Below are 24,890 nucleotides of genomic sequence, written 5' to 3'. Positions count from 1 at the left end.
ATTGGCCAAAAAGCAACCCCCTGAGGGTTTGCGTGCTCATTCCATCAGAGCTATGGCCGCGACCACTGCGTTTACGCGTGGAGTCACGGTCCTGGATATCTGCCAGGCAGCAACGTGGGCTTCTCTACATACGTTCACAAAGCATTACTGCCTTGACATTCAGGCCTTTAAGGCCGGGCAATTTGCTTGTTTGGTCCTGCAGGACTTTCTAATGTGAAACAGTTTTACAGACCTACCTCTGGTGAGGTATTGCTTGGGTATCTATTCTAAGTTAAGAAATCTGCAGCTAGAAGCCTCTATCAGATGAACAAGTTACTTACCTTCGGTAATGCCTTATCTGGTTCAGACTCTATCTAGCCGCAGATTCCTTTCCCACCCTTGCTGCTTTGCGAACATACTTTTACAACATAGCTGTTCCCCTTTCAAGGCCCTAGTTTTTCACACCAGTGGTCAGTGTTCTTTGTGGCTCTTCACTCCTGATGTGGAAATTCATGAAAAGAAACTGATGTCAGCGCGCTGGGGTGGCTCCTATATTGGCAATGTACGTCACTTCTAGAGCAGACAATGCCGATGATGCCACGCATAGCCAAATGACACCTCCTACTGGCATGCAGGGGTACTGCTCCTGAAGAAATTCCGGATACAGTCTGAAGCCTGGGGATAATTCTAAGGTAAAGAATCTGCCACTAAATAGTGTCTCTACCAGATAAGGTGTTACTGAATGTAAGTAACTTGTTCGTTTGGGGACTGTAGATAAGGGGTCTCACTCACAGCAGAAGGAAGGAATAATTGGATGCAGTACCTCATTGTTTAATGCAACTTAGTTTGCAACTCTATTTGTTGTTTCCCTTGAATTGTGTAATATTTAATTCTGTGTCATTAAAGCACATTCTTCTTACATAAAAGATCAGCACTAGGTTGGACATTATGACATTGTGTCTGTTGGTTGACTATTGAATTCTGAGTTCATGCCCCCATGATACCTTCCTGGGCAGCCTGAATGTTCACTTTCAGACCCCTTAGAGTCAAGTGTAAAAAGGTTTGTACTTGGCGCAGACATGGTCAGATGGTCCCAGGAACGCCAGTGGCAAGCAACCTCAGCCACCACGGTTGGGACCCAGAGGCTCCTGTCTTCCCTGTGGTCTTCCAAATGGGGTCTGACAGGAGCCTTTACTGCTTAGATTTGAACACCAAGTTTATTTGCAGTCTACTTTCACGATATACACATGGTTGTAAGATTCTTGAGGCACATATATAAGTATAACAATGTTTATGACTTCAACGAACATAATAACTGTGATGTAGAGCTAGAATTACAAGGGCATATCCCTTCTGATATCTTCCTTCAGGTGCTGTTGTTTGGTTTCTTCGAGATTGTGAGGCTTGTGGTTGCTCTGTTTCACATGTTTTTTCACTGTATAATTACTTGAACTCTTTTGAGAGCGGGGACATCCCCCTGGGCGAGTGTTGACGTGGTGGACGGCGCGGCGGCGAAGATACGATCGCCGAGGGCGGCCGCAACCTGCGAGAGAGGCGCCTTGCAGAAAGCCGGGGAGTCTCCTGAGTGGACTGGGCGGAGGTGCGGCCCAGGCGACGGAGCGGCTGACGGGTGGATCACGAGGCCATCAGCGACCCCCGCGACTGCCTGGCGAGACGGAGCCCAAGCGAGGAGGCGGAGAGTCCCATATGTTGCGGAGGGCGGCTGCGAGCGTCGGTGGACAGATCGGGCCACGGAGGTAGGGAATTGCGGCAGCAACTGCGGCGGTGAGACGGCGGCCATATTGTGCGGCCCGGTAGCGGCCGCGTGGACTCCGGAGGGTGAGAGGGGACCAGGGCAGCGCCCGGGACCCGCACGCTGGCAATAGAGGGGCCGGTGGTGACTGCGGCTTCCCCCTATCACTCAATCTCCAGCACATTACTCAGGCGGTGATACTCGGCAGCTGTGTCAGGCCGCGGTGGGGGGGAGAGGCGGCAACCCGGAGAGGAGGATAAAGAATAAGGCCCCTGGAGTTTGCTGCAAGGGACGGAGTGGTGCTTGAGGCCTGTCCAGGGGCTGAGATCGGCCCGGCGCCGTCCCCCTGGTGAGGCTTTGGCGGGCGGGCGGCTGCTGAATTTGACCATTACTTGTGGCGCGGACCGCCATCTTAGGTCGCTGCTGAGGAGGTGGAAGTGAGCCAGCTGGGCCCAGGCACGAGTGTGACTCCCAGTGGCGCGAGTGAAGTTGCTGGTTCCTGGAGTAGAAGTGGGGCCGGTGCACACTTAGATGGGGGACGACTGACTACTCTCCACGTGCTGCCCCCGTTTTTTGTTTCCCCCCCCCTGGTTTTCCACCCGGTAGGGGCTGGTACAGGTTGGGGGTTCGGCGGTCGTGTCGGGCCACAAGGGGAGGAGAGGGAAACCTTCCTTGGGGTGAGCCGCGCGGCGGCGAACTCGGACCTCATTTGCCCGCTGGTGTGCATAGCGGCTGACGGCCCTTGGGTACCTGTGTGGAGAGCCCAGTTGATAGACATGACGCGTGATAAGGACGGAGGGGGCCAGACCAAGCAGGGCCCCATAGACAAATTCACTGGTGTGGAAGCAGCGACTGGGACTTCGGGACAACAGGGGCTGGCACCAGATAATGCAACACTCCTGGCGGCAATTACTCAGTCCCGAGATATGCTGGATGCCAAAATTGGTTCATTCGGCTCGGATGTCATGCTACTGCGACAAGATCTACATAATGCAGTGGCGCGCATTGCGGAAACTGAAACCCGCATCTCCGGAGTCGAAGATGATGTCACTACCCTGAAGAAGAAGGTTACTGCCATGGAAACAATCCAGAAGGGACTGGCAAGGCGAGTGGAGGATGCCGAGGGGCGTGCCCGGCGCAACAACCTCCGCTTTGTTGGATTTCCGGAGGGCTGTGAGGGTGACAACGTGGAGTGTTTCCTAACACAGTGGCTGGAAGGTTGGCTCCCCCAGGATGTACTCTCCCGCTGCTTTGTGGTGGAACGGGCACACAGGGCACTTATGCAGAAACCCCCGCAAGGGGCTCGCCCGCGACCAATCATAGCGAAACTTCTAAACTACTTGGACCGTGACAATATCTTGAAGCAGGCCTGAGCCAAGGAACCCCTTTTTTATAATAATGCACTCATCCTTATATTCCCGGATTACACACAACTGGTGCAGCAGTAGCGACAATCGTTTCTTGCGGCAAAGGCCCGCCTCCGGGACCTCAAGCTCCAGTATGCCCTGCTATTTCCTGCTCACCTGAGAGTGGTGTACCGCTCCCGTACGCACTTCTTTGATACGCCGGAGGAAGTTTTCAAATGGACAGACGAGGCGGTGCGGATGCGAGTACATACGCCACCTGGTAGGAAATCGGATTCGTCATCGAGCGAGGTGGCCCGGAGGGGACCCGGGGCCAGCAGAGGGGAAGCAGGAGATCGAGGTCCAGGCGTCGTTCCCAATCCAGTATTGCCCTTGCTCGGGAGGGCCTCGCCTCTGAAAGACAGGCTTCTGAGGACTGATCCTTGGGTCCGTTTGGGGCTGTGGGTTCTCAGACTGTGGACTAATTGCCGGATAGGCTTGGATTTGGGCTGGTATCTCTGCCAAGCAGCAGTTGGTGGGGGAATTGCCTGTGGGGCATGGGTTGTAAGTTGGGGATCCATTGGGCAGTAAGGTTCCTGTCCCCCGGTTGGGGACTCGGTTCCTATCCGGCTGCGACAGATACTTCAGCGTTCTTGAGGTATGGGGTGGGGGGGCGGTCACGGGTAGAGGGGTTGTTTTTGTTACTAGATTGCGCGTCCACACTGGGTTCTCACAGGTTAGCACACACACTGAGGAGCTCCCATACCTGTCCAGGTAACAAATGCTTACCGGGATGTCAGATACAGCGGGCAGGATGCGGGTGACCTCTAGTACCCTGCGCATTGTTAGCTGGAACGTCCGTGGGGCTTTGGACAAGATCAAACGTGGGGCCATACTTCAACAAGCCAAGCGGGCGGGCCGATGTGCTCCTGCTACAGGAAACGCACTTAATGGGCACCAAGGCCTTATGTCTGCAGAGATACGGGTTCCAACACATTTTTCACTTTGGCTTCACAAGGGGTTCGCGGGGAGTGGCGATATTGATTCATCGCAGGGTCCCATATATACACGAGTAACACTGGTCAGACACACAGGGGTGATACATTTTTATTCGGGGCAAAGTTGGGGATGACACACTGACATTGGGTAGCGTCTATGCTCCTCCGCCGTTGCAATGGAATTTAGTGGAGCGGCTTATGAATATCTGGGCGGACATGCCAGAGACGCTCTCAGTTTTGGGAGGGGATTGGAATGACGTCATGGAATGGGGGCAGGATAGATGGAGGAGTGGGGGCATAGCAGAGACTTGTCCTCCGACGAAATTACACTCCCTCGTGACGAGACTTGACTGGGTGGATTGCTGGAGGTACATACATGGAGCCTGTCGAGAATACACCTACCTGTCCACAATACATGACTCGTTCTCGAGACTCGACTACCTCTTCGTCCCCAGGGTGATGGTGCACAGGGTGGCGTCGGCTGATATTCTGCCCAGGGGCTTGTCAGATCATTCCCCGGTGGCCCTTACGTTTCAGGGCGACACCCGCTTCGATGGCGCATGTCGGTATGGCATTTGCAGAAAGAGGACTATAGGGAGCATCTGACCGATGCTATTGATCACTATCTGACAGCTAATGTGGGGTCTGTTTCCTCTGCCACGGTACTGTGGGAGGCACTAAAACCCACGCTGAGAGGGGTGGATATTTCCTGGTGTGTGGCAGCGCGCAGGGAGCGCAAGAAGAAACTATTGCATGTAGAGGCAGAAGTGGAGGCGCTGGAATGTAGGAGCCGGGAAGCGGAGGGCGACCTAGTCAGAAGGCAATTTCTATTAGCACAGCAAAACTATGCAACCCTGCTAATGGACGAAGCCTGCCAAGCTTGGCTGGCGACACGTAGCAGGGTGTATCAATGGGGAGACAAATCCAGCAAGATGTTGCATCGACTATGTCAGGGTGATTTTCATTCCCAGGCCCTACCGAAAGTCCCAGACCCGGCCGGGGCATCGCTTATCGAGCCCTCAGCTATCGCAGAGAGCTTTGCCACATACTATGAGGACCTCTACGCACCTAAAGAAGGCCTCACAGCCGCCGTCATAGCTAAATTCATAGATGACTTACCGCCTAAGACCGTTTCAGATGAGGTGCGGGACCGACTTGATCGGCCGCTGACGGATGAGGAGCTGGGCATGGCACTGGGGGAACTGAATCCAGGGAAGGCTCCAGGACCGAATGGATTCCCCAGTGAGCTCTTTAAAAAATATTTTATACAGCTGGCCCCACACTTTAGACTGGTGGTGGAGGAGGCGCGGGAGCGCGGCTCGCTGCCCCCGGACTGGAGACACGCGGAAGTGGTGGTGTTCCTCAAACCTGGTAAGCCTCCGGAGCAGCACGCATCGTACCGTCCCATCTCCCTCCTGAACGTGGAGGCGAAGGTTTTGGCCAAGGCGTTGGCCAACTGGCTTCTACCACACATTTCCACACTGGTGCACCCTGACCAGGCTGGGTTCATGCCAACGAGGGCGACCCGACATAATATCAGGCGCGCCCATGTGGCAGTGGCGGCCAGCGGGCAGTTGGGGGAACCGGCGGCGCTCTTGTTGGCCGACATGGACAGGGCGTTTTATTCCCTGAGCTGGGTATACCTCTTCGCCTTACTGCGGAGGTTCAACCTCGGCCCAAGATTTCTCTCCTACCTAATGCTGTTATACACAGACCTGACAGCGCTCTCCTGGCCCTTTTCTATTCAGCGGGGAACACGGCAGGGCTGCCCCCTTTCCCCGTATCTATTTGCGCTCGCCATGGAGCCGCTGACGGCTTGGGTTCGCATTGATACTCAGATTCGGGGATTTGAGTGGGCGCCGGGCCTATCAGATAGAATAGCGCTATACGCGGACGACGTCCTTTTCTTTCTCACGGATATAGACAAGACGGAGCCGCGGCTGATGCGTATCCTACAGATCTTTTGGGAAACCTCGGGATTACATATGAACCCACGTAAATCTACGCTATGGGCCTTGGGGGGTCACATGAGAGTGGGAGCATGGGCAACTTCGGTTCAACTGGCGGTGGGGGGGTTGAAATATCTGGGTGTCTTTCTGTCCGACGTGCCGGCAGTGTCATGGGAACGCAACCTGGCCCCGGTGTGGGAACGTACCCGGGAAGATCTCAAGGTATGGTCCCGTATGCCCCTATCCCTATATGGTAGGTCAGCGATTTTTAAGATGGTGGCGCTCCCCCGACTCCTCTACCAATTGAAGAACCATCCATACCAGATCCCACCCCGATGGTTTAAGCAAGTAAATGCAGCGCTGGGTCAATTTCTGTGGGAGGGGGGAAAGGTGAGGGTGGCTTGCGGACATGTTTCTTGTCTACCTACTGTGGGGGTCTTGCGTCCTCGGATGTCCTCTCGTACTATCAAGCTTCACATTTACTAGTCCTCAACGAGTGGTGGTATGGCGACAGGGGAGACCCGGCATATGCGCTTGAGCAGCAGCTTATGGGACGCTATTCCTTACATACGATACTATATTCAGCACAGCTCCGGAGGTCATTGCCATCGGTCACGCGGGTGGTGTTTTTGATCTGGAGACAGGCTTTGCGCCGGATGGGGTGGTGGAACACTTTGACTCGTGAGACCCCCCTATGGGACTACGGGCGCTTACCTCAGCTGGTGGCACTGCAGGGCTTTCGTGGCTGGGATACAATAGGCCTCTCAGTTTGGGGGGATGTCATGAGGGACTTAACATTTAAATCCTTCCAGGAACTACAGGAGGAATATGCGATGCCGCGCTCCCAGTTTTACCGTTACATACAATTTAGGTACGCCCTGTCCCCTAGTTTGGAGGAACTGGAGTCCCTACCTGACTTTAGCCCAATAGAGGCAAAGGTCTTCATGGGGGACCTCCCAGATTGCAAGCTCTCCCGAATATATCGGACATTGGTCATTCACTGTTCCCCCGACTTACGGAGGCTTAGAAGTGCTTGGGAGGAAGATGTGGGTGCATTGGAGGAGGAAGACTGGGCCGAGGCCCTAGCTGCCTCGCGGGGGTCGGCGATAGCAATGCGCCTACGACTAGTGCAGTTCAAGTACTTACACAGGGTGTATTTCACCAGAGTGCGTCTGTGGAAGGCGGGAATGAGAGCCTCTCCCGAGTGCCTTCGTTGTCATCGGGAGGACGGTACACTTATACACACGGTCTGAAGTTGCATATCATTAAATAGCTTTTGGAGAGGGGTATACTCCTGCCTCTCGGAGGTATTGGGATGGGAGCTCCCCCGCACGCCGCAATTGGCCCTGCTACATGTTATGGAGGGAGTGGGGGGTAATATTTATAAGCTCTTACAACTGGGCCTCACATTAGCAAAAAGGGATATTGCCAGGGCCTGGAAGGCCCCCAGGGCCCCTTCGGTGGCTGCATGGAAAAATAGGCTAGATTTTTGTATGGGGTTGGAACAACCCGTTTTCCTCACCAGGGGGTGTCCACGCAAACACTTTAAGATATGGAAGCAGTGGGCAGACTACCGGGGTCTATTATTGGACCCGCCACAAGAAGTAGAGGCACGCTTGCCGGACTAATGTACAGGCACGCTTTTGGATAGAGGTGGCGGTTCGGAGGGACCAGGTTCCCCGGTTGTGATCTTATGTGATGGACAGGTTTATGTGGCATCGGCGCAATCTGGTGGGGGGGGGGGGGGAGTTGGGGGGGATTTGTTACAATATGATTCACTAATACCTGTAAACGTCTAAGGCATTATTAATGTACGTTTGATGTGTGCAGATGTCCCTGGAGTGCAGAGCTCTGCAATATACGTGAATCTAGACAAATAAAACTTGTTTTAAAAAAAAAAAAATTACCAGGAGTGAAAATTCGCACCTTGTAATATTGTGGGGTTCAATTAAAATAGTTCATGGCCTCTGGAAGACGTGGAATCTGTGTTACTTGGTATGAAAATGTTGTACCAGGTAAAGGGTCAATTCGAAAATTGGGCCTTTTGGTTCTTTTATTGCTAGGGGTGAATTTAGGAGCAAGTCAATTGGGTTTCAGCACTGACGCTCAGAGGAGACAGGAGATATTGAAAAGAGGCCTCGAGTGCCTCCCAACTAGTCGGGAATGACCACCTATTACAATGGGTACTCCATTATTTGTTCCTGAATTGTGCCTTCCTGCTCCTGATCCTCTTCTTTCATTGTGTGCTCTGCTGCTCATGAAAAGCCACCTCCAGTCGAACATGGTTTCCTCAAACTTCTGAGGCCCCTCCGCCTCAAGTTTCATTTCGTGGTTTCCTACTCCTGAGCCTCCACCTCCAGCAATTCGTTGTTGCCTCTAACGTCTGAGCCTCCTCCTCCAGGCTCCCCGCCTCTGATCTCAAATCTTGACCTTTAACTCCTGAACACTTCTTCCCCACAGCCCAAGTTTGTGCTGTGAAATCTAATTCCTACAGTCTCCTACTATTCTTCCATAGTGAAGTCTCTCGTATCCTCAAGCCATGCTTGTCTTAATGCATTAAATCTTTCCGACTCTGCTCGAGCTGGTTTTCCTCTTTCCCCTTTCCACAGCGGTCCTTAATCCCCCCTCAGAGTCTGCATGACCTTGTATAGGGCGCCGTCTCCCAAGCTGATGTCATCTGGTAGCTCATATAAACAGAGGGTTTTACTTTAAACAGAGCCCTGCTCCCGGCTCCGTCGGCCTTGAGTCCAGCAGCGGCTGTCAGAAAGTGTCAGTGCCCATCTAAGAGTGTGGCAGGGATGTGAGGTGCATTAACATAGATATATGTATACAGTGGTCTTTAGCACTTAAATAAAAAAAACTGTGGCTTTCGCAGAGTAAACAAAAAGTGTCTGGTGTATTTTGAACAATTTGTTAGAAATTATGGCATTTTTTTCTGCTGGTCTGCATGAAAGCACAAGAGTCTCTGACAGTTCCTCGCGACTGTCGAAGAGTGCCATAGGATAGTTACTTCTGGAGCCGAAAGCAGATCTATGGGCTCTACAGAGACGTTTAAAGGCATGAGCAAAGTGTGGACAATTGACTAGGGCCCCCACGGTAATGTCATCTTTCTCTCTAGGTTATCTTTGTCGATTTCTCTTCCTCTTTTTTGACTCTGTCTGTCCCTTTTAAGAGCCCTATAGCCCTATATATATATAATATATGTGTGCATATATATATGTGTGTCTATGTATATATATATATATATATATATATATATATATATATATATGTGTGTGTATATGTGAGAATATATATATATATATATATATCCATCAAAAAGAGTTGCCCCCAACGGACGAGGCCCACTCAGGTCAATATTGCTTTCCAATTTATTTGCAAGCTGTAGCGTGAACAAAGCAATCCATAAAGCCTATTCACAGACCAACGCGTTTCGGGCTCCTGCCCTTCTTCCAAGGCCAATTCGAATCGTTTTGCTGGTACAAGGAGCACTTTATCTTCCACAATGATACCGCCCCAGTGGGTATGGCCGCTCACATGGCCTTGTGGTATCTGGAGTGCTTCTAAGGTTTACCTCAAGTGAAGTGTCCTGCAACAACGATAAATGTTCGATATTAAAACCACAGTGGGTTGCTAAATAGTTCTGGCACTGTTCCGCTAACACACAAATGCTTCCAAATACAGCGCCTGTTCCCATATCACGAACGCCGGTTGGCGTCGTCGGGGTCTGCACTCAGCGGGGCCGCATCCACGGCTGGGACGAGCCGTATATATCCATCAAAAAGAGTTGCCCCCAACGGACGAGGCCCACTCAGGTCAATATTGCTTTCCAATTTATTTGCAAGCTGTAGCGTGAACAAAGCAGTCCATAAAGCCTATTCACAGACCAACGCGTTTCGGGCTCCTGCCCTTCTTCCAAGGCCAATTCGAATAGTTTTGCTGGTACAAGGAGCACTTTATCTTCCACAATGATACCGCCCCCACGGCCTTGTGGTATCTGGAGTGCTTCTAAGGTTGGAAAGCAATATTGACCTGTGTGGGTCCGTTGGGGGCAACACTTTTTGATGGATATATATATATATATATACACACACACACACATATATATATATATATATATATATATATATATATATATATATATATATATATATATATATATATATATATATATATATATCTATTCTCCGTGCAGTGGCTTTTGAGAACTAAATGGTCAAACGTAATTATATATATATTCACCCCGGGCCGTGCCACCTTTAAAAGGGGAAGGGGGCTGTGTGACCCCCTAACCCAGCCTCACTTAACCCTTGAGACCCCAATCTCACAGGGCTGTGTCTTTTTTAAATGGGAGGGGGGCTGCATGACTCCCCTTCCCGGGGCGCATTAGGCGCTGGAGATCCCACCCCCCAGAACTGTATTTTCCTTAAAGAGGATGGGGGGGCATGGCCACCCTCCCCAAGCCAGCTTCCTGCATGCTGCCATCCAGAGTGAGCCGCTACTAGGCTGCTCCCTGTGGCACAGGCCCAGCAGCCCCGCAGCGGTGGAGGCCCAAGCTGCACGCCCCCCCCCCCTCAGCACAGTACTCTGGACCAATAGCTCCTGATTAAACCCAGAGTGGGGGCCCCTCCATGTACCTTGCCGGGGGGGCCCCCTCAAGTTTCATTACGCCACTGGCTGCTCCCTCAGAGCCAGAGCAATATCTTTTTCTGTTTTCCTGCCCTCATCAGTGCAGGAGGGGAAACAGAATACAAGCTGCTCCCAGCTGGTGGGAGCATTTTAAAAGCTTTAAAACTTTGTGTTTGTTTCCGTTTCCGAGATGCAAGAAAGCTCTTACCAGACTGGAGCAAACACGTTTCCGCACCGATGCGGGCAGGGAAACCACAGTGTACGGGGGGTGGGCTCACCCGGGACACGGCAGGTAAACCAGCCCCAGGGGATGGGTGTGCTGGGGCCATTAAAGGCTTCGGGAGGGGGCCATGCGGCCCCCCTCCCATTAAAAAAATATTTTGGGTCCAGGGATATAGGGTCTCCAGGGCCGAATACAGCTCTGAGAGGGGGGCTACGTGCCTCCTTCCCCAGAATAAATAAATTGGTCCCGTGAGGGTGAAGTCCCTTTGGCCAAAAATTACTCGGATAGGGTGGTGTCCTGCCCCCTCCCCTTAATTTAAGATTGCAGCCTTGAGCTGCCATTTTGCTTTTTTTTGTGGGGGGGGGGCGTCCCGAATCTCGGCAAAATTGCAATTTTGTTTTCAATTTTGGCTGTGGGAAGGGGGGTTACCTCTGGGTCTCTCATGGGGCCTAGGGGGAAGGATATCCCCACCCTGCCCCCATACATTATTTTATTTTTTGCAACTACAGAACAGAGGGCCAAGTCTCAAGTCCTGTAATGGCTGCCAACAAACCTTTTCTCATGTTGCTGGCAGCCAATCAGAGCGCTCTCTCCCACAGGAGTCTGACTCCCACGGTGCGAGATGGCCCAGAGATAAAAGGCACCCAGTTCCAATGAGAGACACAAAGAGATGGGTGGGGGCTAACTTTGACAATTCAGTTTAAGGATGTTTCTGAAAATGATATTTTAATCACACTGCAGTCTATGGATGCATTTCGCTTTATGGCTCCTATTTGTGGAAGATTTTTTTTTTGCTTTTAATGGAACCATACATAAGCCCAAAAGGGGCTTATATATAGCAGTGCAAAACCCTCTTCTTTCCACTATCATTTGGGAGGTAAACCAGGGCAATGATACGTTGTCCTTAAAACACACATACGGCGTTGTACCAAGATGGTAGATGGGTAAGATGCTACTTGTCACACTTTGCCTTACGCCGGCTGAAATCTCCTTCCAAGATGGTCTGGCCCCCCCTTGCAGATGGAGACGCACTGTGTACCAGCACGGAACTGACTGAGGTGGTCTGCAAACACCGGCAACCCCAAAAGCAGTAGCAGGCTGCCTCGGAAGGCAGCGACATCTTGCCACAAAAAGGCTACGGCAAAATTAAACCTCGCCTGCAGGACCTGGCGTGCACTAAGAGGGGCTCACGTACCCAAGCGAAGCAGGTCCCGGGGCGTAACACAACATACAGCGGATCACTCCAAATTTCAAACATCGTGGTGCACCAATACATTACAGTTCATTCCAGCAAAAGTCCAATTCCAAATGGCATATATTCCACATCGTCTTTAATTTCTTGGGTGATAACATCAAATACCCAAACTGTTCCGTTCACAACAAGTGAACTTCAATATTTTTTTTTTGTAAACAGATTTTATTCATTAATATTCAAGTACACAGAAGCAATACAATGGGAATTTAGAGCTTACATCATGTTTCCGATACCAAATATCGATATATATGTCTGATAGTCGCACATTTGCAGATTCTCACCATGTGTGGTCCATATACAAAATGTTAACAGAACGTGTTGGTCAATTCAGGGTTCTCAGGGGAGCTATGCTCTGCATCCCTATGGTAGGAGATCGACATCTCAACAGTCCGTCCCAGTTCGAACTCACAAATATCACGACAAACAATAAAAGTAACAAAACCCTCTGCTCCCCCTTCTCCTCCCCACCGATGCAACTCGCCCCCCCCCCCCAGCATGTCGCTCAATCATCTATAGCTCTGTGGAGAATTGTACCCAGTCATGCAAGACAACAGACACAGTAATTCAAGAAGTAGGAAGGAATCCAATAAGGGGAAGCCGTTATGTACTATATGCTTTCAATCCCCCAGACTACATGTCCAGATAGAGCAACGTTTCAACCCCCACACACAGTTCTACTCACTCAAGGGGTGGTTCGGTATCAACAGTCGGGCGCTTGAGTAACTCTACTAACGCCATCCATGCTCTCGCCGTGTCTAGCATTTTCTCGTTGCCTAGCCTCTGGGCCATTTGCAGCCTAAGAATCCCTTCATATTCTGCCCATTTTATAAATTCCCGCAGCCACCTCGAGACACTAGGGGCACTGGCCGCCTTCCAGTGACTGGTAATTTCTCGTTTAGCCAGAACTAACCCCAGGTCTATAAATTTGCTGGTAACTTTATTCCGGGCAGTGTGAGGAAACCAGTGTAACAGGCAATATCCCGGGGTCAGTGTGCTGTCTCTTTCCTTTACGACACCCAGTTTAGTCGATATCTCCCTCCAGAACCCCTCTAGCAATGGACACTCCCAGAACATATGTAAAAATTCGGCATTTTCTAATTTACACTGCGGACAGGCTGATCGGGCCCCAAAATACTCATTAATCTTGTGCGGGGTGAGATATGCTCTGTGGAGAACAAAAAAAAGGATAAGCTGGAATCGCGCATTTCTGGAACTTTTCAGTGCTCTTTCTACTAGTGCCTCCAACGGCTTCTCACCTATGGGCATCCAGAGGTCTGTCTCTTCAGGGCTGTAAAAAGGCATATAAAATAACATATATATACATGCTAACATTATAACATCCAAGGACCTACAACAGATGTAAATGCATTATTTTCTAAAGTACACAGGACTGTTTCACGTAATCATAACACACAGCTGACAACCATGTGATAACCAAAAACGTGGACGAAAGGGACAATTACCAACAAACCCCTAGTGCACCCCACTACACTGTAATTAACACCTAATGATAAACACAATTGAAATAAATTAAAAATTACCGAGACGTAAAGATATTAGATGAAAATACCCACGGCATTAAAGATTGTAACATGTTAAAGCCATATAAAGGGGCCTTTTAAGCCAACATCCTCAGCTTTCAACGAACTGACCAATGGCAGCAAATCATACACATAAACAAGATTCAGTGGAATTATTAAATTAAATTAGTGAGTATACGTATTATATGGCTGATGGGGGGAACATTACCGTACAAACGCCGACACCGTCAGGAGTCTTTGCTCACCGCAAACCGCGCCGCCGCCACGGGACTACAATTCCCGAAGTCCTCAGCGGCGGCGCGCTCTGTCCACGCCACGCCAGCGCCCGGAGGCGCATTAAGTGTGAAGAGAAACACAATGGTTCTAAATGGCCTAAAAAGGTCCAAGTTAGAAAAACCTTAAAAATGGGTAAGCGTATGAATAAAGGTTTTTTTTAAATTAATTTTAAAGAGAAAGAGCGATAGTTAATATAGAGCAGGGACAAGAAGGTCACGGTATAACAGATATTTTATTACACAGTGAAACAAATTCAGGTGCTCACATACTCAGTGACAATAAGCGTGACATAGAAAGTGAAAGTGAACTTTAAAAGAAGACATCGCATTGACAACAAGAATTGAACCACTTTCTTTTTAACTTAATATGATGGGTTCATGTTGTAAGCGGTCGACGACGTTTCGAACTCAGTTAGTTGAGTTCATCTTCAGGACAAAAAAGTGAGCATCTATCATCTAAAAAGCAGGAATACAAAATATAAGTGAACCATAGTCTAATCCCTGAAAGGAGCATCACATTTAAAAATTAATATAAACTACACATTGCTCTCTATAGAGTGATGCTATGTATACAAAATGAATTCGAGAAAACATAACATAGAATTGTTAGAGCGAATAATTATTGGGACTGTTTTCATCAGCGAAAAAAATAATATAATAAATTAAATACAAGGCTCTAATATAATTCCTAATCTTAAATTCGAAAAAAGGCCAAGAGAGCACAGATCAGCCAAATAGTCCATAGTCCAGGGTGAACAATAGTTATTAAATACATCAAATGCCCCATAAAGACTTACTGTCAATGTAGATATAAGGAAGGGGTCGAGTTTATCAACTTGGAATATGGTAAATGGATCACGAGATTTCAAGTGCAAATTAATGCATCATAGTGGGGCCCTTTGTCATAGCAGGAGGCCTAGAGAAAAACGAATGTATTTAAGCAATTAAATGGAAGGGAAGTCAGGGGGGGGGGGAAACAGGGGAAGCAGCAGGTGCGGACTTACTTGGGAAACCTTATGAATTCATTATAGGAGGCGCATTAAAGCATCGCTGAGGCCGGCGGAGTGGGGGAACATTACCGTACAAACGCCGACACCGCCAGGAGTCTTTGCTCACCGCAAACAGCGCCGCCGCCACGGGACTGCAATTCCCGAAGTCCTCAGCGGCGGCGCACTCTGTCCACGCCACGCCAGCGCCCGGAGGCGCATTAAAGCATCGCTGAGGTCGGCGGAGCATTACCGTACAAACGCCTCACCGCAAACAGCGCCGCCGCCACGGGACTACAATTCTCGAAGTCCTCAGCGGCGGCGCGCTCTGTCCACGCCACGCCAGCGCCCGGAGGCGCATTAAAGCAACGCTGAGCCCCGCTTCGCGGGACGAGCCGGGCGAAGCCCGGGCCAAGGGAGGGCCCGTTTTAGCCCGTTATAGCCCGGTAAAGGCCGGGACGGGTCACCCCCCTAACATCAAACCTCACTAGCCAAGGTCAGTGAGTGGCTGTTTATACTTATACCCTTTTGTGTCTATTATTACTACTATGTCTGCTTCCTCAATGACTGGTAGGGACACCAGTAAACTAACGGGAGGAGCGTTAATGGGCACTTTGGACAGCTTTTTAGTTAGAGTTTCCTCGGCTTTAGCAAAGGACATTGAGCTAACAGAAAAAAGACTCTCCTTGGACATTGCCTTTGATAAAAGATCTTCTATGGGTGGGCTAGCCAAAGTCCGGTCCCCAGATTTGCAACGGATTAATACCGGCGGCTCAATGATTTCTACGGAGGGGGAGGTAGGAGCCGGTCACCTGAAATAGCTGGTCTATCGAGTAATCGGCCACCCTGTGCCGTCAGTACATCGGACTAAAGGCTGGATAATAATACAATTGCACTGACAGGCGTTATACACTCGCCTAATATAAAAACCCGATCAGCTAGTAGTGCAAAGGTGGGGTCAGCCCAATGTGTACAGGGTCTGCCAGTAAAACGGCACCAAACTGGTGCTAAAAAACAGACTCCCAGGAAGAAGTTAAAATCTGGAAAAACTTTGATGTCTAATAAGCCCTTAGCTCAAAGCCCATATCAAACGTTTGGAAACTCACAGCCTGTCAGTGATGGAAGGATTATTCATCCTGGGGACGAAGAAAAAGGATTGAATGAGATGGGCCCATCGTTTTGGTCAAAGATGGAAAGCCTGCTTAAGAAGGCTTGTGCCCCATTAAGAGAGAGGCTGGACTCAATTGAAACTAGGCTAGTGTGTCTTGAATTGTTGCTTGCTTCATCTCGGGTCAGGGAGGGAAAGCAAGTCAAAGGACCAAGCAGTAATCAAGTAGGTGTCTTGGGGTCAAATGTTACCACTGTATCAGTAATAGATAGTCCCCCCAAAGTATTGAGTCTAGAGGGTGACAGTGGCAACTTGGCTGATGCCCGGATACAATGCCCTGCACCGGCCCTCAATCACCAGCTAATTGCTGAGCAAACTAGAGAAAGGGAAAGGTCGCAGCAAAGAGAGATCATTAGGTCTGTAACCTATCAGCAAGCTATGAATAAAAAGTCTTCTGGCTACAGCGAAGCTACCCTTCCGAATATTCAGCTCCCCCCGGAGTCTTCTCCTTACGTGGTGGTTCTGGTGGGGATTCCTTCACTAAGCCAGGGTAAGAAGGAATCATATTTGGAGCTAAAGAATAAATGTATTTTCTGGTTTAACAAGAACCGCCCACTGCCATCCCACGAATCTGCAGAAATGATTTTTGCTAGAAGAGTGGGCTGGGTGGGGAATAAGCCAAAGTCTGTGGAGGGGGACTGCATAGTTATCAATTTCAGGAACAGGAGGGCAGTGGAATACATCTGTAATTGGCACCAAAGAGACTCTGTATTAGGAATCCATTCTTATCCCCTGTCTTATTTTTATGTAACTAAGGATTCATGGCGGGGGGAAAAATACCTAACTGGGGGGCAAAAGGAATGGACTGTGCCGGGGAATATAATGCTTTCCAATAGGTTTGAAGGGCTATCTGGTCTGGAAGACTGCGACTGACGCAAGTCGTTAATTGTGATCAGAGGGCTAGTATTGCTGACCATATTGTGGGCAATGACGTCAAGACTGTAAATGTAACGGAATGCTCTGACGTTAACATTGCTCTCCAAGTGTCTTTATGTAAAATTCTGAGCTGGAATATAGCTGGGCTGAGAAGCAAGTGCAGGGATAGGATATGGTTGGCCGAGATAAAGACTTATGATATAATGGCATTCCAAGAAACCTGGGACATAAGTAATAATTTTTCTTTAGATGGGTATTCGCATTTTTCCATTCCTGCAAAACAGGCCCAGTCCGGAAGAGCGAAGGGAGGTCTAGTAATATTTTTCTCCCTGAAATTAAATGGCTCATTAAAACAGCTTGACGTGGGCTGCCATAATTGTCTGGTAGTAGAACTATCACTGACTCAATTGGAGAAACTGCTACTGGTTAATTTTGACAATTCTCCTGAGAGTGAGTGCCCAAATCAATTCTTAACCTGTTTAGAGGACTTTTTAGTAAAATATAAAGTCAAATATCCAAGCTCTGAGGTTATTCTCATGGGTGACTTCAATATTCATCCTTGCGCTCAAGCGTGTGTTTTTAATAATCCTGATGGCCCCCAATATTCAGTTCAACCGCATTTTGAACATGCTAAGCAAGGGGAGGCCCTGGAGAACCTCCTGGCCACTACGAATCTCTATGAATCCGGGTGTGTCATGGGAGGTGCAAGGGCTCCTACTTATAAAGGTACGGATCGGGGCACAGTTATAGATTATATATTTGTGTCAACGCTAGTCTTGACTAGAGTGTTAGTTTACAAGGTGGGGACCTCTGTATTTAGTGATCATAACCCCGTGATTTTAGAAATGGCTCTGTGGGACTATTTAAGTTTTAGTGGAACAGAGACCACGGGTACTAGGCGTGAGATGATACCAACTGACCAGGGCAGGAGATTAAAATGGACAAAAGTAATCCCAGAATCTTTTATGGGGGAAGTCCTGTCCAAAGTAGGGAGTGAGGTTACCATTTGCCTGGACCCTGCTGCACCTAGTACACTGATTATGGGGGCCTTTGATGCTATCTGTAACCAAATTAATAGCTCTTTGACCATGAATAGTCATCATGCATTTGGTAAAGGAAAAAGATGGTTTGATAGCGCCTGTTCTAGGGCACACTCAGCTCTCCTTAAAGCATTAAAAGAGTGCCCCAGAAACAGGGAGCTTGTCAAGGAGTTAAGGAAGTCCTATAAACAGGCCATTGGGGTTAGGAAAAATCAGATCAAAGAAGAGGCATGGGATAAACTTTTGTTACCAGAGACTTTGAGGGACAGTGGGAAATTTTGGCTTATTATTAATGAGCCCTTTTTTTCTGGAGAAGATAATTCCCCTCTAGACTGTATTATTCCTGATGACCAGTGGATAGCTCACTTTGAGAAGATTTATGGAAGTCAGATAGCAGTGGGTTCGCAAGATGCGATTTGTAACCTAGAATTAGCCCTATCAGTGGTTTTCCAGGAGACTGAAGTGGTAAGAGCAATTGAGGAGACCATCAAAAATAAGGCGCCAGGACCAGATGGGGTCCCAGCGGACCTATTTAAAAGTTTCCCTAGAATATGGGCAAGGATATTGACAAATGTCTTTAATGCCTCGGGGTCGAATTATTTTCCCGCTTCTTGGTCTAACTCCATTATTATCCCGGTTTTTAAAAAAGGCCAAAGAGATGACCCATCATGCTACAGGCCTATCTCCCTGATAGACTCTGCGGTGAAAATTCTAGGCAGAGTTATTTTGGCGAGGTTGACAGACTGTATTGAGGGGAGAGGAATCTTGTCCAATGCTCAGTATGGTTTTAGATCCAAAAGGAGCACATTAAATCAATGTTTACATTTACAGCTCCTTATCAGTAAATACACCATAGCTAAAAAGGGTTCCCTTTATATGGGGTTCATGGACCTCTCAACGACATTCGATCTAGTAAACAGATCGAAGCTGTGGCAAATTCTATTGAATATTGGCATAGACCATGCTCTAGTTAAATTCCTGGCTGACCTTCATTGTGGCTTACTAGCCACTATCCGAGTAACCCAGGAAGGGAGATGCACACGTTATTTTAACTCAGAAAGAGGTGTCAGGCAGGGGTGCATATTGGCACCCCTTCTTTTTACACTTTATATAAATGCATTGGAACCTGCCTTGAAGGGAGCAACATTAGACGTCCCGCGTGTAGGAGAGACAATTATACCAGTTCTCTTTTACGCGGATGACGCGGTTTTATTGGCACGCACTGGTGTCGGTCTAAATAACCTGCTGGATAAGTTTGGCAAATTTATGGAGTCATTAGACCTGAAAATAAATGCTAAAAAATCACATGTAATGATTGTGGGGGAACAAAGTAGAAAGAAAAGAATGATGTATTTTTTCTGTGGGAGTGATGAGGTTAAAAGGGTCCCTGTTTTTACTTATTTAGGGCTCTTATTTGATGAACTGGGGTCCTGGGGTCCCCAAATGAAACACAAAAGAAATGTATTTGCCAGATCTACCTCAGCCCTTATGGGCTTTTCAAAACGTCTTGGGGCTAGACCCATGGAAGCCATTTTAAAGGTGTATAAGGCTAAGTGCCTAGCAATTGCTACTTATGGCTCTGAGATTTGGGGGTATAGCTCACAAGATCATCAAATTCAAGTGGTAGAGAATATATTTCTAAGAACCTTGTTATCCGTACCACAGTCTACCCCTACCTTTTCGATTCATGCAGAGATGGGGCAGGGTTATGTCTCTGATATATTGAAAACAGCCCCGCTAATTTGCTGGCTTAAGACCTGGCTTAACCAGGAGATCACATTGAACCATATGATTCTAAAAGACTGTTTAACTCTTGACAAGGCTGGTAAAATTCCCTGGTTAGCATATATTGAATCTACTTTTAAAAAACTTGGATGTTCTGGGCTTTTTACGGCCCCGGAAACTATTAAGAAAGCAGATGTAAATTTTATAAAAACTGCCATGGCAAACCTCCTATCAACTAAAAGGGAGGAATTAGAGCTGAAAAAACCTATGGCAAGAATGCATTTTGGGCTAGTGAGCTCACCAGGTTTGGAGCATTATCTTAAGACAGTTATACGCCCTTTTCATAGGTATCTGCTAACCAGATTCAGATTTAACTTAATTCATCTCTCTTTGGGAGATTTTCCTAAATGGTGATTACCGGATAATGATGAGCCCTGCAAGTGTGACAATTCTTCATTACAAAATACTTTGCATTTTGTCATGTTCTGCGAGTATTACTCAGACATTAGGAAAAAGTATCTGTTACCAGTGTTAAGGGTTGCAGGGTTTGCCCAGGTTAGGCCAGCACTTATTTATCTGCAACAGTTGAGTAGTACCCAGATTATTTTTCATGTTGCAAATTTCCTAGTGGCAGCCGTGCGGATCAATAAAACAAAGAATAGAGTAGGCCCTTTCGGAGCTGCAGTTTGTTTATGATTGCTGAAGTGATTTATTTTTAGTCTACTGTATATGGAATTGTTCGCTATTTTTATGTGTAGTATCTAGAATGGATTTTTTAGGAAATGTTAATGTATTTTAATGTTGGATTTGCACAAATGTGATAAATATTGTATTTGTGTCTTTTTATGATTTTCAATTATCGATTAAAAGTATGTGACTGACTGACTGACTGGCATATAAAATAACATATATATACATGCTAACATTATAACATCCAAGGACCTACAACAGATGTAAATGCATTCTTTTCTAAAGTACACAGGACTGTTTCACGTAATCATAACACACAGCTGTCAACCATGTGATAACCAAAAACGTGGACGAAAGGGACAATTACCAACAAACCCCTAGTGCACCCCACTACATTGTTATTAACACCTAATGATAAACACAATTGAAATAAATTAAAAACTACCGAGACGTAAAGATATGAGATGAAAATACCCACGGCATTAAAGATTGTAACATGTTAAAGCCATATAAAGGGGCCTTTTAAGCCAACATCCTCAGCTTTCAACGAACTGACCAATGGCAGCAAATCATACATATAAACAAGATTCAGTGGTATTATTAAATTAGTGAGTATACGTATTATATGGCTGATGTCAACATCACTCAAGATGATTCAGTGGTATTGATATTGAATTAGTGAGTAGTTGTATTATATGACAGGTGTCAACATCACATGTGACCTATCCGCCACAAAACGCATGCAACATCAAAAAATCAGCGCAAAACTCCAAACCCCAAATCTGATATCACATAGGCCAGAGTGGAGAACCTATATGGTGATTGTAATATCTTACAGAAAGTAAATATCCTGTTCTATGAATGGATCAGTCATCTCAAGCTGCTGGTTCAAAGTTCCTTACATATGCATCCCCCTTCTTACCCATTTGTTCATTGTCTTTGAGGGTTGGCCATCAAGGCTAGTCCAAAGTTTTTATCTATTTTTGTGTGCTGCTTGTTGCGCTGTGTATTATTGTAGCTGGGTGCTCTGCAGGCCTGATGCAATGATTAGTTTCATCTCGCTTGTAATTGTGTCCGAGAAGTGGTATACAGAGACAATATGATGGAGGAATGTCGATGGAGGTGTCAGTGTGTCTGAATTGTTTACTGTGGTCTAAATACTTGGTTATACGACTGATGTGAAATGAATGATATCGTTTGCTTCCACACGACGTGTCATTAGTGAAGCGTTACTTTAAAAAAAATATATATTTTTATTGAACACTGCAAATAACACACAGGTGTGCACGGTAAATCATAAGCATTTTGAAGGCCTTGCATATTAGCAAGACGGCCCAGATCCTGGTCGCATGGTAAGATAAGGCATACATTCATCTTACAGAAATTACAACATGACTTACAGTATAAATTTGCAATCTGTATATCCAGACAGGTAACTACTATACTAATAAGTGGTATCTTGTGCAGTACCCATTACATCCCCCTCCCAAACTAACCCTCCCCAAACAATACCCCAACAAACAAGTAACCTAAGTGCCGCTACACAGGCTACACACTTCGCTGATGTTCCTGCGTCCAGTGCGCATCCTGTCTGAGAACCCCGGGAAGGGGCGTGTACCGAGGAGGGGGAGGAAGGGGGGAAAGAAGAAGGAGAGGGGAGAGAAACATAGAGAGGAGCAAGGAGAGGGGGAGACTCAAGGGGACAGAGACAAAGGAACAGGGCCGGGGATAAGGAAGCAGAAGGGAGGCCCCCTGTTAGTGCGTGGGTAAGCATGAATCCACCAGCTCCTATGACACTGCACCATTGTCCCGCCTACTGTGTTGCGAACCCGAAGGCTCGAGATCTTCCATAGCCTTGAATTGTTCCATTAGGTGCGCCCAGTCCAGTGAAATCGGTCGCTTCCGCAGTCCCCTGTATTCTTACGGTGTAAAGCCTCCCTTTCTGCAACCGCCCATCTGCCCACTTCTTCACGCCAATCGCCCACTCGCGGCACCAGAGTAGACTTCCAGCGTCGTGTTATCATACGTTTTGCCAACATCAGAGCCAACCCTGCAAATCTGCGTAACAATTTAGCCTTCTTAGGGAGGAGGAATAACCCCAAAAGGCAGGCCTCGATTGTGTCCCACGGTGCACGCTCTGTCAACAACTCCAACCCCCGGACAATCTCTGACCAAAATCCCCGCAACACCCGACAGGACCATATCATATGAAGAAAATCAGCGTCATGCATCCTACAACGCGGACATACCGCGACCGTCGTGGGAAACATTTTCCGTATCATAGCTCGGGCCAGGTATGCTCTATGTAGTACAAATAACTGAATCGTTTTTAAACGGCAATTCCGAGAGACCCGCCGGGGATGTTCTAGCATTTGGGCTCATTTCCTATCTTCCAGCTCCCACCCCAATGTCACGTCCCACTTCTGCCTAAGAGGTATTAGTGGAACATGCAAATGTTCTCTCAAGCCTTGGTAAAGCCATCGCACCAAATGTCGGCTATGTCCCATAATGTGTAGTGATCTCAGTAATTGAAAAGTTGTGTGTTCAGTTTGATCTATATTCCAATAACTGCGAATGAAACGCACTACAGCTGCATGAATGAGAAACAAGGTGTCAGGCAGCGAGTTAGCGCGTACAAACTCGTCATGGGGCATCAAGTGGCCCTCGAGAAATAAATTCCTGACTGTCCCCACCCCCCTCTCGAGTCCACCCCTGTATTTGGGTCATCGATAGCACCCCACGCCTAGTAGGCAATCCACATGTGGGGATATTTGGGGCGTACGGAAATGGCAACTGAGCCAACCTCTTCGCCTGTGCCCAATAATGCAACGCCACATGCAACAAGTATGGAGGATCCCCCATTTTCCGTGCACCCGGACAGAGCTGGGACTGAAGAAACCCACGTATCAAACAACCCAAGGAGTATCCAATTTCGAATAAATTCTTACCGGCCAACCAATAGGCCATCCACTGCAACTGCCCCACTATACAATACGTCTTAAAATCAGGCGCCCCATGCCCCCCGCCATACTAGGTAGCTGCAGTTTAGCCAGCGCCAACCGATGTCTGCCCGCCCCCCCATTTCAGAGATGTTAATAACGTGTCAAGCACTTTAAAAATCCAAGCCGGCAGGACCACCGGCAAGTTCACAAAGTAATAAAGGAGGCGGGTAGCATAACCATTTTCGACACCGCCACTCGGCCCGCCACTGTCAACCGCAACGAATTCCAAAAGGCAATCTGGGAGCGCAACGAGTTAATGGTACGTACTACATTACCGTCCATAGTATCAGCATTCGATCTATAAATATTAACCCCCAAGTATTTAAAAGTGACAGGCTCAACTCGGAATTGCATGTGACCAAATTGTAGAGTGGGAGACGCACAAGTATTATAGAAGGCGAAGGCCACCGATTTAGAAGCATTAAGACGCAAGCCAGAAATTTCCCCAAATCTATCAAAGGCAGCAGCTCTTCCGCGTTTATCAACTTCCAAATTGTGAAAATATAACAGCATGTCATCCGCGTATAAGGATACTGAATGTATCACCCCACGCAACTGTATACCATAAGGTATCATAATCTGACGCAGGTACTGCGCAAGAGGCTCTAGGGCCAACACAAAAAGCATGGGGGATAAGGGGCAGCCCTTGCGTGTAGCCCGGGATATCAAATAAGAGGAAGAGATGGTCCTACCCATCTTAGCGCGCACCGTGGGACTAGTATACAACAATTTGATCCATGCACAATAGGACTGGGGCAGGCCAAATTCAGACAGCACCGCAAGCATATACGGCCAGCTGAGAGTATCAAAAGCCTGACGCACATCTAAAGACAAGCAACCAGCAAAAGGGGAAGAGGCGGACGCCACGTGTATTAAGGCATGGAGCCGACGGATATTCAAAGAGGTACTGCGTTGGGGTACGAATCCACATTGATCCGTATGGATCAAACGGGGAAGGAGTGGAAGGAGTTGTGATGCCAATACCTTTCTCAGCACCTTGTATTCTGTATTCAGAATAGAAAGTGGTCGATAAGATAAAAGATCAGTTGATACCTTGCCCGGTTTCAATAAGGACGTGACTATCGCCACCCTGGTAGTAAGAGGCAAGACCCCACTCTCTAGGGAAGTAGTATAGAGTTGCAACAACCTTGGAATCAACTTCTCGGCAAATGTGGAATAAAACTCCACAGGGAAGCCATCGGAGCCTGGTGTCTTGAGGGGTAGGACTCATCGTGGGCTGGATCAGTCTCGCCAATAACGTACCTGCCCTATCCGCCTCCGAGTGTGTTCGCAGTGTGTAAGCATCAAAATCCAACAGACGCAATCGTTCTAACAACTCCGCATAGTTAATCCTGGCGGATTGAAGCGGCTCTGCACCGTCCTCACCCCTCTGAGACGCCACCTCTAAGTCCTGCAATTCCCCTTCCAGGTCAGTAATGTCCCTAATCACTTCCCTCC

This window comes from Triturus cristatus, chromosome 4_2, assembly GCF_964204655.1.
Source record: "Triturus cristatus chromosome 4_2, aTriCri1.1, whole genome shotgun sequence".
NCBI classification, from domain to species: domain Eukaryota; kingdom Metazoa; phylum Chordata; class Amphibia; order Caudata; family Salamandridae; genus Triturus; species Triturus cristatus.
Note: the sequence above shows the minus strand (reverse complement) of the source record.